Here is a 19,658-nt window from a genome sequence, read left to right as displayed (position 1 = left end):
TTCCTCTAGTGTGATAACAAGGAACTCACCTCTGGGTTGTGTCATCATTAAAATGAAAGGGTGATTTTCATTTTTTAAAAGAATGTATGTGGGTGACACACAAAAGGCCTCCTGGGTTGAATGAGCACCTGGGGCCAGTGGGAGGAGTCCCCAGAATAACCCTCCGAGGCTAAGTGAGACTCACACATAGTAACCAGGCCTTAGGAAATGTGGTAAGAACGCAGCCAAGGAGGTCTGGGAACTGGGAGGGTAGCCAAGGTGGTAAGGACATCACATCTAGAACAGGACTAGAAGTAAATAAAGGCAGCTTAGTGCAGAGGTTAGGAATAGGGATTCTGAGCCAGAAACCGTGGGTTCAAATCCTAAACTTCTTTGTGATTCTGTTTCCTCATCTTTTAAATGAGCATCACAAGAGCACCCCCCACAAAAGGCTGTTGTGAGGATCAAGTAAGACCACATGTGTGTGGTACTGACAACAGTGGGTGGCACGTCCTTGTAGTAAGTGCAGGGCCTAGCACATCCTCGTAATAAGTCACAAAAGCAGCCTCCTCGAGACTGTAGGATAAACAATTAATTTTGTAAGAATATCATAGGTAATAAGCTCCCATGTGGCACAATAAAAAGCAATTATAAGTGTTAACGATAGCTAGGGTATTTCCAACAGGAATGCAAATTTGTGCAAATAGCTATTGCTGATGGTATTATATATAATGTTATTACACATAATGTATAACATACTTATATTTTAAATATAATCTATGTAACATTATATAATACAGTAAGTGATATTACTACGATCTGCTTTAACTCAATTTAAGAAAGAATTTGTCACTATAAATGAGGGGGCCTAGTGGCAAGCCCCAAGAGCAGGCACCTGAACCATGCTGGTGCAGTATTTCTATCCACCTGCAGGTAGAATGTGTGGGTTCCCTAAAAATGGAACCTAGAGCCAACTTGCGGCTCTATCGTATATGAGCTGCAGACTTGAAAAAGTCCCTCAACCCATAAAACCTTGGTTACCTCATTTCTACAATAGTAACAATAGTACCTTCGTAGTTTACGCCAAGTACTGGTGTTCAATTTTACACACGTTTTTACATAAATCTTCTCCAGCCACCCTGGGGAATCATATACAGTGATGCCCGCTTTACAAATGAGAAAACCCGAGGCTCGCAGATGTTAGGTGATTGGCAAAGGGCACACAGCTAGGTTGATGTCCAGGAAATCGGACCAAGAGCCAGCACCCTAAGACAGCCTTCAATTCTACAGACACGGGCAGTGTGAGAAGAACACAGCAAAGCACCTCTGTGGAGAGTTAACAACATGTGTGCAGGAGTCACCCTTTAAGAAGACCAGGTGTTTTCCCACAGCAAACGCCGATGCTTATGGCACCTACAGGCAGTGAAGGAAACTCGCCCTGTTGAGCGCCAACTAAACACCAGGCACTGAGTTGAGTATCTTAACACTTCATAGCCATCTCATCACCATAGCAATCCTCTGAAGTAAGGTCAGGAAGACACTAAGGCTCAGAGAGGTTGAGTTCCTGGCTCACAGTCACAGAGCTTTTCAGGGACAGCATGCAGGGTAGAGGGAGCCTACAGCAATCTGATTTCAAGATTGCTCTTTCTTAAGCACCAAAGGAGGCAAGAAAAGCTTCATCTTTCTCTGCTGCACCCCTTTTAATAAAAGGATTTGTTCTGTAAAATTTGGATCCAGTCAAAAGCTGCATTTAAGGACCTAGAAGGCTACATGTGGCCTTATCTGGACGCATGTCTGAGTCTGTTCTATTCCCACTCAGGCTTGGAGACAGGCTCTGAAAACACCCCTTATTGCCTCTCAAGCACCCTTCTCCCTCTCATTACCTCCCACTTTGAAAGCACAAAGCTGCTTATTCTGTTCAGGAAAATGACCATGGGGGCGGAGCAGGGCCCCAGTGCAAACTATAATTACTGCAGACGACAATTTGCATTCCAGATTTGAAATGTGCTCAGGGCTCCCCTTGAGCCCTGTAATCAGATTAGCCTCTGTCTAAATCTCTCTTGAAATGAAGACACAGTAGATGAACTGAGACACAGCGGGGTTTGGAAAATGTGCCTCTGCCCCCAGCGACCTGCCACCTGAGGAAAAGCCATGCCAAGAAATGGCCAGGTTGAATGGGATTTAAACCCTAGAGAGGTGGAATTCCTCTGTAACAGAACAAAGAAAAGAGCTTCCAGGACAGCGGGCAGGGAGGGCCACCCGGTAAACAGGCAAAGGCAGGAAACACATCACATGACACAGGAGCCTCAGGGAGGAGAACGGGTACCCTCCCCTCCTTTATCAGAACTTGCTGTCTTGCCTACAGTCATGTCAGGGCGTGGTGACCTTTGACCAGGACAACACAGACATCCACAGGGTCAGTAAAAGGCCTACTGTGTGCATGCTGTGGGAAAGGGGGCATCCTCTGCATTAGAGAAAGAGTTCCAGGAAGACCTGTCCATGGGCAAAGAATGCTGTGACGGGGAGCTGCGGACTGGAGAACGTGGTACAGGCAGGGGAGTAGGAGTCAGAGGTTCCGAATTTTTAACCCTGCCTGTGGCCTCTGTCACTCCCTCTGAATCACAGAGGGATTCGTACTAATAATTCTGGCCCCATGTCCTAGGTACTAGTTAACTGAAATTCATCCTAGCTCTATTTGCTTTCACTAGGGAAAGAGAACAAACTACATTTCAATTTCCATCGCCCCAAATCCTGACTGAGGAGCTTCATGTGAAACTTCTCCTGAGTTGATGGTCCCTACATATATGTATCGTTTCTGCCTCAAAGTAAGGCTTTTCTTTCTAGCTCTCATCTATTGTACTTTTTTGACATTTGTCCTTTGAATTTGGTAGCAGGAATAGTTCCTAATATATTAAAGAAGTTGGTGCCACTGAATAACATAAAATGACACATGAGAGCTGTAATAGGCAACTTTACTCTTTAAACCAAAGCCCTAAGGTGTTTTTTTTTAATTTTAACTTTTTTTTTTTTGCAGTTTTTGGCCAGGACTGGGTTTGAACCCACCACCTCCGGCATAGGGGGCCGGCGCCCTACTCCTTTGAGCCACAGGCACCACCCAAAGTATTTTTTTTAATGCAAGTGAATAAGTGAAGGGAAATGGGCATTTGCTGAAGCACAGAGATGATGTTCAAGTACCACACCCAATAGAGGGAATTTGATGAACCACGTCAGAATGACTAATGAAAAGAGAAGTCGACAAGTCACTTCCTGAGCGACAGGTGTTGGGAGAAAAGAAATAGCGAATCAAGGACAAGTATTTTAGTGGCACATATGCTGGGTCTCTTAGTCACTCTGGATAATGAGACGAGTATATTTTAAAAAGAAGAAAAAGAAAAGACACCACATCTAGCCGGAAAGAATAGGCAGCAGGCAGCTTTATTACGTTTCAAGAACAGCAAATCCAATCCATTTGTACCAATTCTGGAGACTTGAAAAGGCTATTCCAGTCTAGACCTCAAGCCTTTTCCCTTGTTAAGAAGTTTTAGAAATTGCTAATGAACTTAGTGATGCAATAACCTTTTCGCAAAGATTCTTCCAAAACAAAATCCCCATGTTAAATTTTAATTACACAAGTCCCATATGGGAAACATACTAGGGGGCAGAAGATATTTTTAAAAACCCAATAAATTTTGTGACACCCAAATTCCTAAAATGAATTTGTAATCAGTAATCAGTCCTCTGACTTTCCTAATAAATTAAACTCAGGAGGAGTAACACAAAGGCTGCCATATTGGGGTTTTTCCTTAATACATTCTGATATATTCCAAAGTATCACCCCAAGTGATCACCCAGAACCCATAAAAATAATGTGCCCAACACAGTTAAACACAATTGAGTTACCTATTAATTCTTTTGAATATTAATATTGTAGCCCAGGAGGATAGTTTTAGAGCCATCATTTTTCTCTTGTCTGAATACACAGTATCCATTCTTATCAAGATACTTTCCTCCCCTCCCAAATATCCAAGTAACATTTATGGGATTTTTGTGTTGTTGTTGTTGTTCCAAAAGGATGACAAATTCCTTCAAGTTCACCTTTACCAAGTTTGCACTCTTTTTTTTTTTTTTTTTTTTTGTAGAGACAGAGTCTCACTGTACCGCCCTCGGGTAGAGTGCCGTGGCGTCACACGGCTCACAGCAACCTCTAACTCTTGGGCTTACGCGATTCTCTTGCCTCAGCCTCCCGAGCAGCTGGGACTACAGGCGCCCGCCACAACGCCCGGTTTTTTGGTTGCAGTTTGGCCGGGGCTGGGTTTGAACCCGCCACCCTCGGCATATGGGGCTGGCGCCCTACTCACTGAGCCACAGGCGCCACCCCAAGTTTGCACTCTTGAAACTCCTCCATAAACAGATACCATCTTTTAAAATTCCATCTTAACCATGGAATTTAGGCCAATTTATTTCTCTTCTGACTTAGATTCATTCTTATTGCCTGTCAAAGATGATTTAAAACCTAAGGCTCTACTTCAAAACTAACATTCAAATATTCATTTTCTTACCTCAGTTTTTCTTCCTCTAAAATATATAAAAATTAATGTATGTACCTCTGTAGAAGCTTAGGAAAGTCAAAAAGTCATTTATAATGTCATTGAGAGGAAATCTTTATTATTAATAATATTTCAGCATATTTTATTTTAGTCCTTTCAAGTATATTTTTTATAGCCAGGATTATTACTGTGTATAAAAATTTGCTTCCTGTTTTTTTCTTTTGTTTTTTCCCCCCAAAATATGGAACACTTCACGGATTTGGGTGTCATCCTTGCGCAGGGGCCATGCTAATCTTCCCTGTATCGTTCCAATTTTAGTGTGTGCTGCCAAAGCAAGCACTTTTTCTTTTTTTAAGAGACGTGGTCTTGCTCAGTTGCCCAGGCTAGAATGCAATTGCATGATCATAGCTCATCACAGCCTCAAACTCCTGGACTTTAGTGATTGTCCTGCCTTAACTTCCTGGGTAGCTGGGACTATAGGCATGTGCCACCACAGTGGGCTAATTTTTAGGTGTGTTGTTGTTGTTGTTTTGTTTTGTTTTGTAGAGATGAGCAGGGCCTCTCTATGTTGCCCAAGCTGGTCTTGAACTCCTGGCCTCAAAGCCCAGTCTCTCAAAGCATTGGGATTATAGGTGTGAGCCACTGTATCTGGTCTGTTTCTTGCTTTTTATTATAAAACACAACAATAAACATATTCCTCAAATTAAAACTCTCCCTCAACTGCCCCTATGTCTCATAGTAGTCACCCATACAGACAAACCATGGTTCTACCAACTGTCTCACATTACTGGATGTTTAGACTTTTCCCATTTTTTTTTTCTGTCGATATAATTGCTGCAGAGCTAACATTTTTTGCATAAATCTTAAACCACATCTCTAGTGAATTCCGTAGGATAAATTCCTAGAAATGGAATTATTGGGTCAATAGCCATAAATAGGTTTACGGTTCTTGACACAAATGGCCAAACTGCTTTCCAGAAAGATTACCAAGTAACACTATCCCTGAACACCTGTGAGAGACTCATCCTGCACTATCTCACCAGCATTTTGAATTATCATTTTTTAAAATGCTGATTAATTCTGTAAATGAAAAATGACATTTAAAAAACTTTCCAATCCTTAGACTGCCCTGCTGAGGTCAATGATTTCAAGTGTCACTTCAATATCAAAATAATCTACTTTTATTCTCCAAAAAAAAAAAAGTTCATTTTGCCCACATGAAAACTGCAGACATCAGAATAATGTAGGCATTTGTTGGATGCTTTTATTGGGGAACTAAGGTGCCGTGGTTAAGAAGCCAAGAACAGTGAGCTTGGTACCAGTCTGTGAGAGTACAGAGAGATGAGAGGAAATAAAATCAGAACTGAATTCCGCTTCCAAATATTATAAGAGACACAAGATTTGAATTTTCAGCAGTCAGCATCTATCAAAAGGAATACATAGAATGCTTGAGAATATATCCAAAGTACATTTAAAATTCATTCAATAGCTTTTTACACAACCAATTTTCTTTCCTCCCTCTAAATTGGTACCTCCTCCCCTATGCTGCAGATAAGTCTTTTTTTTTTTTATTTTAGGACACATATATACAAGGAGCAAATGGTCTAGAAAGTCTCCTATAACCCAGGATCTGAATTGATCAATCTAGAAAATGGAAAATCATCAGAAAAGGGGAAGGTGTTTTTAGTATAGAAACGTTTGGGGGTATCTTCCCAACATTCCCTTCCCTGGAAATTCACCTCACTTCCCAATGTTGCTCACACTACCTGCTAAGTGGGTATGAGATAACAGCATTAGTAGTGGGGGGGGCACTTATTGAGCACTTACTATCTCACAGACTTGGTGCTAAATACTTGATATGAATCTTCCTAAGAACCCTAGGAGCTAGATAAATTTTCAATAAGGAATCTGAATCTCAGTGAGGTATTACTTGCTCAGACTGGTGAATGTCAGTTCCATTGATTCTCTGGGAAGAGATGACTGAACCGAGGGATAAGGAAGCCCTTCTAAGAGTTGGTCAACACCTGCCCACCACTTATGAAGCCCAGTGCAAGAAAAACAAGCTGATGCAATCAGAGTTTTCCTAGGGGGGTGGGGATGAGGCAACTCAGAGGATCTGTGAGCTGTAGGACAGAAAGCTGCTGAAAGATCATGTCAAGTTGGTTCAGAGCTGGCATCATGGCAAGTCCAACATTGCTCACACAAGGACACTGGGAGCAGAACCTACAGGTCAGTAGAAAGTGAAGTCAGAGAGAGAAAGGGAATGAAACTGACCACAGAGAGAAGTCCTAAATTCCTACAACTGTATATTCTTATTAAACAGCCACTTTCTGAGGTAATGGAGCAAGTGCCTATTCTTTGCCAAGAATTTTGCCTAAAATACTCACCAAGAATCTACGGTGTAGTCGCTCCCCACTCAGTGACTAGGCTCTAATCAGCATCAACCCTGCATAGAAAGTTAGCATCCTTAATAACAACCCAGCCCTGTGTGCTTCTCAACGGAATGCAGCTGGCATCTTGTAGGATGTTTTCCTGTCCAAAAGTATTTAACCTGAAACAAAGAAAGTCTTCAGACCTAAATTACCAGTCTGCAATAAATAACAAAGAAACAAATTAAAAAACAACATAGGAAAACAGTCAGATAAGCCCAAATATGAGACATGTTCCATAAACAACAGGTCTGGTCTTTCCAAAAAGTTTCAAAAGACAGTTTGGTGTTTTCTTTTCTTCTTTTTTTTTTTTTGTAGAGACAGAGTCTCACTTTATGGCCCTCGGTAGAGTGCCATGGCATCACACAGCTCACAGCAACCTCCAACTTCTGGGCTTAGGCGATTCTCTTGTCTCAGCCTCCAGAGTAGCTGGGACTACAGGCACCCGCCACAATGCCCAGCTACTTTTTGGTTGCAGTTCAGCCGGGGCCGGGTTTGAACCCACCACCCTCGGTATATGGGGCCGGCGCCTTACCAACTGAGCCACAGGCGCCGCCCCAGTTTGGTGTTTTCAAAGAAGAGAGAACTGAGGGTAATATTCAAGAATAAAAAAATAATTAAGAAACTAAAAAACGAGTGTGGGCACAGTGGCTCACCCCTATAATGCTAGCATTTGGGGAGGCCAAGGAGAGGCGATCACTTGAAGTCAGTAGTTCAAGACCAACATGAGCAAGAGCAAGACCTCATCTTTTCCAAAAACAGAAAAATTAGCTGGGTGTTGTGGCAGGCATCTGTAGTCTTAGCTACTTGGGAGGCTGAGGAAGGAGGATTGCTTGAGCTGAAGAGTTTGAGGTTGTAGAGAGATATGATGAGGCTACTGTACTTTTGCCCAGATGCCAGAGCAAGACCCTGTCTCAAAAAAAAAATCCTGCCATTCAACTCTGGAAATTTCAGTGAACACAACTCTTGGACCAGCCTTTGTCTGCATGACTCTTTCTGTCATTCAAACTATTCTTTGAATGTTTTGGAGGAAAAACAGTTATAACAGACAATTAGAGAATAAGAATATGGGCTAAATATTAGGAAATGAAGAAAAGTTCTTAAGCTTGGCAATGATTTTACGGAATACACAACATAGAAAAACACCCTTCTTAGTAAGACATATATGTATACACGGTAGTATTTAGAAGTGAAGAGTCAGGATACTTGCAATTGTGTTACTTTGAAATGGCTTAGTAAAATAAAGCCAAACTGTATAAACAGCTAAAGACAAATAAATTGGTAAAGTAAATATTAGCAACTGTTGATTCTAGATGGTGGAAGTATGTTGCACTTATCTTTTAGCTTTTCTGTATATTTGAAATTCTTTCTAATAAAAAGCTGAAATCTGTTTTCCCAATAAACCACACTCAACAATTCCTCCTCTACTGCTGAAACAAATATTGTATATATATTTTTCGGTAATCCCCAAATAAAGCTATTGCTTGTTTTCAGGGGACAGGCTACACAAAAAGCCCATGTTAAGGTTTAGAATCATGATCACTCTAATAAAACCAACAGAGAAACAAGAGGTTTACCCATCCCATTTAACTTGTGTTCAGTTGTACATTTTATCCACATCCTTTTTAATGAGCTGGTTTAGTTGAGCTTGCAAAAATTAAATGCACTTTCCTCAAATCAGAGCTATGCCTTTAAAGAAATTTTCATCTGTCCATAGAAAACTAATCAGCCCCATTCCTTGTCTTGTCTAAATAGCCTATTAGGTCAAATCAGCCCTGAGGATACAAAAATACATCGGGTATTATTCTGCATGCTGTACAGAATGTTTCCTCCTCCCCGAATGTGTGTTAACCAAGAGGCCAGGCACTGGTGGTTCATGTTGCTGCTGCAGCATCAAATCCAGGGGGGTTTATTACCAGCACCATGTGGAAGTCAGCAGAAATATCACGCACACAAAGGCTGGTCCAAGAGTTGTATTCATTGAAATTTCCAGGTTTGGATGGCAGAAGAGGGCCTAGGTGAGGATGACCAGTATGGAAGGCTCAAAAATCAAGAAAGAGAAGCGTCTTCCTTATCATCCCTATGTAGGACTTCCCACTTACATATGGACTCTATGCAATCAAGATTAACAAGCATTTGCTTTTAGAGAATATTCAATTACTGAAGAAGAATGTTTACAAGACTTACTCATCATTAATAATGGAAAATGTTTCAAGTTATATTAATTATAAATAAGTGGTTAGTAAGTCAACTTGCATGCCCTAACATAGCTAGGAAGGGATGGAAGGAGCAAAGACACCTGACAATCATGAGGTACCTGGTTCTTAAGTGCTATACACTAAATGTGCACAAGACTCACGAGGTACTAAACCAGTGATTTTCAACTGGTGAGCCACAAAAACTTTTACAGATCATTAAGTAAATTATTTTCAAAAGAAGTTCAAAGCACAGTAAGTGTATTCTTTTTCTTTTTCTTTTTTTTTTTTGCAGTTTCTGGCCGGGGCTGGGTTTGAACCCACCACCTCTGGCATATGGAGCTGGTGCCTAACTCCTTTGAGCCACAGGCGCCACCCCAGTGTATTCTTTTTCATATTCATTTTTTTGATCAACAAAATTTGGATGTGCTACAGTAATTTAACTGTAGGTTCAAGTGTGCCATGAAATAAAAAAGGTTGAAAACCACTGCACTAAATAGACGTGAGCACTTAACATACATAAGGCCTCACTGTGGCTACCCATTTAGACACACCCATTCTGGCTTCATGTGTCCTCTGTATAAGGAATAAAACAGAAATTAGCAAAAAAAATAAAAGAAGGGAAGAAAGAAAACTCCACAAAACCAAAACACCAAAAATTAACCAGCGGTTTATCCAGCTCATTGGCAAACTGCAGCCACTGACCCAGGCATACTTGTCCTTCAGTCCCATTGATAAAGCTAGTGATGTGTCATTGACCCAGAGCACCTGCTCTCTGTGAGCCTCTTGCTCACTCTGATCCTGGTGACCACATCACCAGTGGGGAAGGCTGACACAGTGGAAAGAGACAGAACACACAGACATTGTAAAACTCTGGATTCAGGTGCCGAGGTCCCTCCATCCTGCCCTCATCCTCTGTGAACTGTGTGAACTTATCCCATCTTTTCTCCCTTTGATTCAGTGGACAGCGTGATTTGGAAATTTAAAAGGGGTGTGGGTATTAAGAGTTAGAAAGAGATAAATGCAGTCCCGTACATTACATGACTCATACTGGCTGTGGAGGGGAACAAGCTGATGAGAGAGAAGAAAAGTCACTGGCAGAACCTTTACCACCCCCACGCAAAAGGCCTCAGTTCCCAGCTTCTGACACAGACAGAAAACAGAGAAAACAAACTTAACCTGGAGGAAAGAAGGAAAATTGAGAGAGGAATTTCAGCTCCAGAAGAGAGGTTTTCTAAGTGGGTATATCCTTCTAGTTCTCAACATCGCCACCCTGTCTTTAAACACAGGACGGTCTTTTGGTGGCAGCCTGGTCACTGCCATGAGATTGTTTGTGTAATAAGGTTAAATTTGATTAAAATTAAACATAAAAGATTCTGTGGAATGTTATAACTGTGACTAAGACTGATTTTTGGACCTCCTTCTATTTAAAACCCCTGACAAAACTCTGATACTTCCCAATAGTCTCAAAACGGCCTTAATCCACTTCAGAACACAATTTTCCAGGACCTGCTATTATTTTGATTCAGTCAGAGGACTATTATGTTTTACATCTATTCTTGCTCCCAGATCACACTGTTACGGTTGGGGGGGAGAGGGGAGAATCAATAACTAAATGGATTGCTTCCAACCAGAGATGAAGGATGAAGATTTAGGTATTCTGTCCACATGAAGTCAGACCCTGGAAATCAGGATGATTATCTTCGATTATGGGAAGAGAGATGGGGAAGACTTTTGTAGATGACAATTGTTTGTATCTGCCTAGTGCCTCCCTCTATCCCCAGCCCCTTCTAGAAACTGTCCTGTAGCTCCCATGTTACTATGGTTACCATAGGAGCTACCATGGTGGTACAGCAGGACCCCACTCCCTGGATACTGCTGATTGGTCTAAGAGTATCCACCTGACCCAAATTGGACCAATCAGAATCCTCCTGAGTAATTGTGGTTCTGAGGGAGGAAGGGCTGTCTCTGAAGATGGCTGCATTTCCACTGTGTAGAGAATCAGAAGTCTGTCTGCAGAGCAAATGTGACCAGAGCACAGCGGAGCTATAAGCTCCTCATAAGCTTCTGGTGCCTGGTTTCAGGGGCTTGTACAACTCCACTGCATTCCATGAAACACTTCCCATACCTCTGTATCTTTAAAAACTCTCCTTGTTTTAACTAATTTGATTTCCTATTACTTGCAACTAAGATTTCCTAATTAACTCGGAAGACCAAACTAAAAGCATCTTTTATCTTGTGTAATTCTGGAACTAAAAAGGAACTAATCAAAGTGATAATTACATAAAATAAACAAAGGCATTCATCAACTCTGTCTCACAAGTACAAATCTGCACCACAGGCACATAAGCCACTGTCATCCCCACAGGCCTTGCATATGGTCGGAAAAGGAAATTGCTCTGAATCTAAAAATGAGCTTCAAGGTGCCCGGCATATCTTCAGTGTCAGCAGGCTAAAGATGACAGGAGTTTTTCCTCACAGGTGGCAACATCTACACACAGGAGGGCTTTTCTACCGCCTGAATGAAAATGAGACAAGCCAGCCCAGGCACATCCGGTTCTTCCTTTGTGAGGGGCACTTCTTTTCAAAAAGGCATGTATTACATACATAGCTTTAGAAAGCAGTCGTCACAGGAACGAAGGAACTCTAGTTAGAAGAAGGTATTTTTCTGCACACTTCACTTCGTAAGAGGCATTACTCAGGTGCCTGTACACACATCATTACTAGGTCTCATCATTACTAAGTTTTGAGAAGATGGCATGATTGTCCAATACCCATCTTGCAGATAAGGAACTAATGCTCTGACATGTATCTGATCTGAAGTCCCTCATCTGGGATTCTGATCCCAAAGTACATGCCTTTTCACCACTTAAGCTTTTGTCATAACTGCCAAGGACTGTCCATCAGACAGCCTTGGGAGTATACAGGAACAATGGCCAGTAAAACTCTCAACTCTGAGAGTGCTTGCAAGCAGCCTCTAAACTGACTAACAGGGGTGTGGGGAGGACAGCGAGGGGGATAGGGGCAGGTGTCTTAAAGCACAGCATGCTACGTGCCAGCCCCATCTGTGCACCCAGATTTCATCAGTCCCCAGATGCTTTGCACACAGCACATGTTCAGTGTTGAACGCTAATGTGATCTAAGGCCCTGAAACTTTTAAAACAAGCCTCCTCTTGCTTGTGGAAGATTTTAAGTATAAAATGAGCTCTTTTTTCATCACTCTAAGTCTATTGTTTTTGCTAATGATAAAAGCAATACACACTCTCTTTAAAAAAAAAAAATGCAGGGCGGCACCTATGGCTCAAAGGAGTAGGGCGCCGGCCCCATATACCGGAGGTGGCAGGTTTAAACCCAGACCCAGCCAAAAAAAAAAAGAAAAAATGCAGATGTTACAAAAAAATACATAACTAACACCACAACAATTCCCTGGGAGTTCAGATACCCTAGAGTATCAGTCAGCAGTGATATCCCCCGAGACTTTTTTCCATGTATATATTAATATCTCCCTATGAAAAGGGGTCATTTTAGTTTGAATGATTTTAGTTTGCTTTTCTTTAGTTATTGGGTGAAAGCTGGAAATATATGTTTCATATTATATGCTTTCCCATCATTTGCATTTTTTACAACAATTGTTAAGAGCACAGGCCCTAAGCCAGACAGCCTGGGTCTGAAAGTTGGATCCACTACTTAATTGCTGCAGGTCCTTTAGGATAATTCTGGTCCCTGTTTTCCCATCTGAAAACTGGGGACAATACTACTAACTAGGGATGTTGGGGGCTGTGATGACTTACAGAGGACCAGGAATAACGAGCACATTCTAAGGGCTGTGTAATGAAATACATTATCTTTGCTATTATTTTTGTTACAGGCACACCTCTTTTATTGTGCTTTTCTTTACTGCACTTGGCAGAGATGACATTTTTTACAAATTGAAGGTTTGTGAAAACCTTGCACTGAGCAAGTCTGTGCTGTCATTTTTCGAATAGCACATGCTCACTTTCTGTCTCTGTGTCACATTTCTGTAATTTTCACAGTATTTTAAACTTCTTCATGTTTAGTATTATGTCTGTTGTGGTGATCTGTGATTAGGGATTGTTGATGTTATTATTGTAATTGTTGGGCACTCTGAACCAGCCCATATAAGACAGAACTTAATAAATGTCGTGTGTTCTGACTGCTCCACCAGCTGACCATTCCAGCTAACAACCTTACTATGGCCACTAAGTGTTCTCACTTTAAATCAAAAGCTAGAAATGATTAAGCTTAGTGAGGGAGGCATGTCAAAAGCCAAAACAGAATGAAAGCAAGGCCTCTGATGCCAAACAGTTAGCCAAACTGTGAATACAAAGAAACAGTTCTTGTAGGAAATTAAAGTGCTAGTCCAGTAAACACACAATGGAAAGGAAGTAAAACAGTCTTATTGCTGATATGAAGGAAGTTTTGAAGATTAAACCAGCCACAACATTCCCTTAAGCCAAAGAGTAATCCAGAGTCTATAAAGGCCAAGAGAGGTGAAGAAGCTACAGAAAAAAAGTCAGAAGCTAGCAGAGGTTGGCTCATGAGTTTTAAGAAAAGAAGCTTAACTCCATAACACAAAAGTACAAGGTGAAGCAGCAAGTGCTGATATACATAGAAGCTGCAGCAAGATATCCAGAAGGTCTAACTCAGATTCTTGACGAAGGTGCTATACTAAAAAGATTTTCAATGTAGATGAAACAGTCTTCCATTGGAAGAACATGCCATCTAGGACTTTCCTAGCTAGAGAGAAGTCAATGCCTGGCTTCAAACCTTCAAAGGACATGTTAATTCTCTTGTTAAGGGTAACGGAGCTGGTGACTTGAAATTGAAATGAACATTCATTGATCATTCTGAAAATCCTAGGGCCCTTAAGAATTACGCTAAATCTACTCTGCCTGTGCTCTAGAAATGGAACAACAAAGCACTTCTGTTTATAGCATAGTTTACCAAATATTTTAAGCCCACCGTTGAAAACTTTTGCTCAGAAAAAATTGTTTGTTGACAATGCACCTGGTCTGGTCACACAAGAGCTCTGATGGAGAGGCACAGTGAGATTAATGTTGTTTTCATGCCTGGTAACACAACATCCATTCTGCAGCCCATGGATCAAGGAATAATTTTGACGTTCAAGTCTTATCATCCCAAGATTAAGTTATTAATTATTAAGTTCTTTTTAAGAGACAGCAATCTCGCTCTGTCACCAAGACTGGCACGATCATAGCTCATTGCAGCGTCAAACTCCTGGGCTTAAGCCAACCTCTCACCTCAGCCTCTTGAGTAGCTAGGACTACAGGTGCATGACACTGTGTCCAGTGATAGAGATAGGGTCTCACTATGTTGCCTAGGCTGATATCAGAGTCCTGGCCTCAAGTGATCCTCCTGCCTCAGCCTTCCAATGTGTTAAGATTTTAGGTGTGAGCCACTGCTAATCATTTACTTTTAGATGATCGAAAAGGAGATAATCTGGGTAGGCCTAATCTAATCTGGTGAGTCCTCAAAAGGAATTTTGTTATTCCTGACAACAGAGAGATCTGAAGTTTGAGATTTCATGGAAAGGAGATTCCCCTTTGCTGGCTTTGAAATAGAGGGGATAGAGGGGCCACACGGCCAGGACCTGAGAGTGGCCCCTAGAAACAGAAAGCAACCCCCATCTGACAGCCAGCCAGGAAAAAGGAACCACAAGCTATAGACTTCTCCAAACAGCCTAAATGAGTCTGGAAGAAGACCCTGAGCCTCAGATGACACCCCAGCCCTGACTAACATCATGGATTTCAGTCTCAGGAGACTGTGAGCAGAGAATCCAGCCACACCCTGCCCTAACTTCTAGTCTGCAGAGCTAATGAGTGGTTGTTGGTGGTGTTGTTTAAGCTACTAAATTTGTGGTAATTTGTTACTTAGTAATAGAAAATTTATATAGTCTATTTGCTCCTTTATGTAATGAAGATAAGAGCTGCGCATGGTGGCTTGCACCTGCAATCCCACCTCCTCAGGAGGCTGAAGAGGGAGGATCACTTCAGCCCCAAGAGTTGGAGACCAGCCTGGGCGACACAGTAAGACTCCATCTCAAAAAAAAAAATGAGGGTGAGGCTCAAACTACACCCACCCCTTGTGATTGTTCTGGGAAGTAATGAATATATAAAGTGCTCAACACAGTACCTGTGAATATAAGTGAATGTTAGGGGTTGGTGCTTAGGGTTAATGGAGTTATTGCTATTCTTTTCATTATTATCATTACCAAAAGCGGTAAAAACCATTTTTTCATAAATACAGTAGAGAAGATCAAAACTTTTAAGAGAAAAGTCTGACAGAGTAGAACTCAAAAGGAATTCTGGGTAATGAAAAGTTTAAGATAGGATATTCCCTGTTTCTAGCACTTCTAAAAAGATCTTTGTGTCTAACTTCCTTTGAAGACAAGGTATGCGTTATCAGCCTTCTTTTAAAGAGGCAATATGTTCTAAAGGCCTGAGACAGGAAGTTCTAGGTTCACAGCTGACTCTGCTGCTTTATGGCTGCACTTTAGGCAAGTTAGCAGACACAGGGGTCCATTTCCTCATCTTTGAAATAGAAATAAATGCTGCCTTCCAGCAGGACTGCCACAGCCTAGCCTGGAGTGGTGTTCAATCAACAGAAGGAGATGTACAGACTGAGGCTTCCCCAGAAGAGCAATGTTGGCTGTCTCCTTTTGCAGCATAGAGATAGTAAGGCCACAGTAAACTCTGGTGAGGCCTGCTGTGTTTGGAGTGTTAGAGACTCTGTCACTCTACTGAGTCATGGACTTCAGAGGGTCTCAATGTGACCTTCAAGAAACCTTTAGCTACACTGAGGTTTTGCCAACTTCTCAACACAGGGCATGGGACGGGTAAAGGCAGTGTGCAGAAGGCGCAGGACGCCCAGAAGACAAGGTTCCAATCTCTCTCCACTTTGAGCAACCCTCAGGAGTAGTCGCCATTATTTCCTGTCAGTCCAGGAGACAGACAGACTTCTTTTGGCAATAGCACCAAACTCTTCCTTTGAGGAACTATCCTTTCCCCATCTCAGGTGGCACTAGCAGAGCTGCCAATTGCAAAACCCCGCCCACCTGGTTCTCTGGCCACAGAGGGAGAAGCATGATCAATGTCTGTCCAATCGCAGAACCCCATAGTCTTGATCACAGTAATTGGCCAAGATGCAGCTATGTGACCCAAGCCTGGACAATTAGAACACTACACAGGGATTTCATATGCGGACTCTGGAAACAAATCTTCTCTCTTTCCTCTAGAAATGTATGAACCTCTCCTAAGAGGAACACATTTATAAGAGGGACTTTGCCTGACAAATGCGATTAGTGTAACCTGGATCTTTGTATCCTCAATGAATCCCCAACAATTAAAAAAAAAAAAAGAAAAGAAAAGAAATGGATGGCTATTTACGCTATTCCTCAAAAAAATTCATGTTCAATAGGAGACGATTAGACAAACCCAGAGAGTAAAGTATCCCTGGATACAACTGTGCCTATAGCCTACCCACCTTAGTCACATGTGAAATCAATTCCGTTTTCTGCTTGAGCTAGTTTTAATTGAGTTTCTATGATATAACCAGAGTCCTAAGTAATACACTAGGATTTTTTTTTTCCTCATTTAAAAATTAAAAGTTGGGTCTACAATGCCCAAAGTACCTTCTAAGTTCCAGAGTTTAGAAATTTCTTCACAAATGGCCTAGACAAAAGTAAAGACCAGACTAAAGGGACAAGACAAAACAATAAAAGAGAGAAGGAGACAAGACAATAAAAGTTCTAAAATTTGGTTAATATAGAATTGAAACCTCAGTCCTGGCACCTAAAACAATGTCTTGTACATAGAAGATCCTTACCAAGCATTTCCTAGTTAATGCATAGACCACGGAGGAGCTTTGCTCCTGAGATTTTTACAGTTCTAAGGTGAGTTTTCTCTTTGACTCATCCTTGAGTCTCAGCGTCTCCACATACTTCCCACTGTCTCTTGCTCTCTCTCTCTCTCCCCTCCCTCCTTCTGTCTCTCTGTCTCTTTCTGTGTCTTGGTTAACAGGAGGAACTGTAGCAAATATTTTCACAAGGAAGGGTGGAAATTATGAGCTCAGTACTGCCCCAACCAGATGGGGACCAGATGTGCAGTGAGTACCTGACAGAGGGGCTGTCTGGAGCAAGACACCCCCCGGATCCTATCTCCCTTGGCCTTCTAATTCCTCCCATTCTGTTCTTGTTTTCTCCTAATGCCCCAACCCAAACCATCCTCTAAATGTGTCTTCCTGAGTGTATCTGCAGCACCCCTGGGTCTGGTAAGAGGTAGGCACAGTACCACCCCTTGCCTGAGAGGACAGAGAAGTCCCAGAGGCTCAGTGACACCCTCGGGAACCGAAGGGCTGACCATACCCTGCAGTTAGCAACAATGATGACCCAGGAAAGAGCCTCCTGGTAAGTAAAGAGGAGGAGTGATCTAAGTGTCGAGGGTCCTTTCTGACCTCCCTGCAGCCAAACACTCTAAAAGGAAAACCACAAATGTGATTCCTAATGGCTTAAGGACTAATACAGGGGATGTTTCCAGGAAAGTCAAGGAAGGGGATGCAATACAACTCGCCCAACAAGACAGTCATTATTTGGAAATCTCTCTCTTTTCCCAAATGTCTACTCCTCAGCACCTAGATCTTGCCCATGTCTCCCTCTTCACTCCTCATGTGGAACAATGTGGTGCCTTCTCTTCTTGCCTTTTCCAAACCATTTCTCATGGCATCACCACCTCAAATTTACAAATGCTTAGAGCCTGGGTAACAAACACCGCATTATTTTTCTTTGCAAGTTAAAGAGGAATACAATTGTGAATGCTTATAATATAATGGTTTTCTCTGCCACATATATAAATATGGGATATTTCCTAGCATTTTGACTATGAAACCTTCCTTTCTAGATAAAGAAGAAAACAAAGTATTCACGTAAAGGGAACCCTGCCCTAGAACAGCATGCAGAGCCCAGTCTAACAGACCTGGGAGTCAAGTTTCATTATAGAAAATGTATCAGCTTCTGGGTCCTTCTCAATCTCTAATTTCAGTTACCATAACAATGATGACAAAGTGAGGGCTGCCTAGGAATAAGGGTGTTATTACTTGGTTGGGTTCCCTCCACCTCTCCACCATGTCACAGAGGATTATACTTCAAGGTGGAGAAAGATCAATTTGGCCACAGAGGACTCTGGCATTTGGCCAGGCGCCAAACCATCTAGTTGACTCAGTTTATCTAACTTCACTATTATGCCCCAAGGCCCAGAAGAAATCAAAGCTAGGACAGGAGACCAAGATAAACACTACAATTGACTTAACCAACTAATAGTCTCTATTTACTCAAACGATTTTTAACTTTTGGGGAAAATCTTGTGAGCTGAGTATGACTTTGAGGGTTGACAGGAACCTGAAATCAACGTGGCATTAGATTCTGACACCTACTTAATTTAAGAAGCCAGGGGCAGAGTTTTTTACTGCAATGAATTATTAATTCTTTTTTTTTTTTTTTGAGATAGAATCTTACTTTGACACCCTAGGTAGAGTGCCATAGTGTCATAGCTCACAGCAACCTCAAACTCTTAGGCTTAAGGGATCCTCTTGCCTTAGCCTCCCAAGTACCTGGGACTACATGTGCCCACCACAACATCTGGCTATGTTTAGAGACAGCAGTCTTGCTCTGGCTCAAGCCAGGAGTTATTAATTCTAAATATTACCCTGGTCTTAGAGAGTTACGCCAAGGATAGGCAAACAGTGGGTCACCACAACAAAGTAGGTATCTCATAGGTCCCTTTGAGTAGCAAATTCTATAAACTAGGGTTGTAGATTTTTTTAAGGGAATATGCACAAAATATTTTTCAAGGAAAAACAGCTGACAGGTTCTCATGGCCATAGGAAGGGTAACCAATTGTTCCAGGTAGCCTTGGACTGACAAGTTTCTAGATAATGTAAGGCCTGTTGAGTCGGAAGAAGGATGTTAACAAAGTCCTTCAAAAAGGTTAACTTGCTTACAGGAGACCTGATTTCTCTATAGTTCGAAACTGACTATAATTGTCAACTTTTTTTTTTTTTTTTTTGTGGTTTTTGGCCGGGGCTAGGTTTGAACCTGCGACCTCCGGCATATGGGACCGGCACCCTACTCCTTGAGCCACAGGCGCCGCCCCTATAATTGTCAACTATTCCAAAATGTGTACGATCTCCTTCATCAGCAAAGGGTTTTATGATCAATGACTTTGGGAAATGTTCAGATCCATCCACTGTCCTTATGCTGCCTCCATGCACATTACTGCATCAAAGGCACTGACAAGTCTTGCAGCAGTGAGGATATTTAATTTGGTGTGTTCAGTAATCCTTTTCTCACTTAATGGTTATGACCATCCAAATGAGCACATTTTGAGAAATGGGGATATTATCCATGCATCTATAAACATTTTAGGAGGTACATGACTTGCATTCAGTAAGATATGCACATCTATTTCAGAAGT

General features: G+C 41.8%; 1 protein-coding gene and 1 non-coding gene across 3 annotated transcripts in view; both read right to left on the bottom strand.

The window, feature by feature from the left end:
- The window catches only part of ARHGEF3 (Rho guanine nucleotide exchange factor 3), a 323,685-nt gene that overhangs the window by 195,005 nt on the left and 109,022 nt on the right, over positions 1-19,658 (bottom strand). The gene's annotated exons all lie outside the window — the stretch shown is intronic.
- On the bottom strand, positions 4,762-4,864 carry LOC128592872 (U6 spliceosomal RNA). The gene has a single exon (XR_008382084.1). It is a non-coding gene; the product is annotated as a U6 spliceosomal RNA (small nuclear RNA).

The sequence above is a fragment of the Nycticebus coucang genome, chromosome 8, assembly GCF_027406575.1.
Source record: "Nycticebus coucang isolate mNycCou1 chromosome 8, mNycCou1.pri, whole genome shotgun sequence".
Classification (NCBI taxonomy): domain Eukaryota; kingdom Metazoa; phylum Chordata; class Mammalia; order Primates; family Lorisidae; genus Nycticebus; species Nycticebus coucang.
This window is presented reverse-complemented; position numbering and strand designations above follow the sequence as displayed.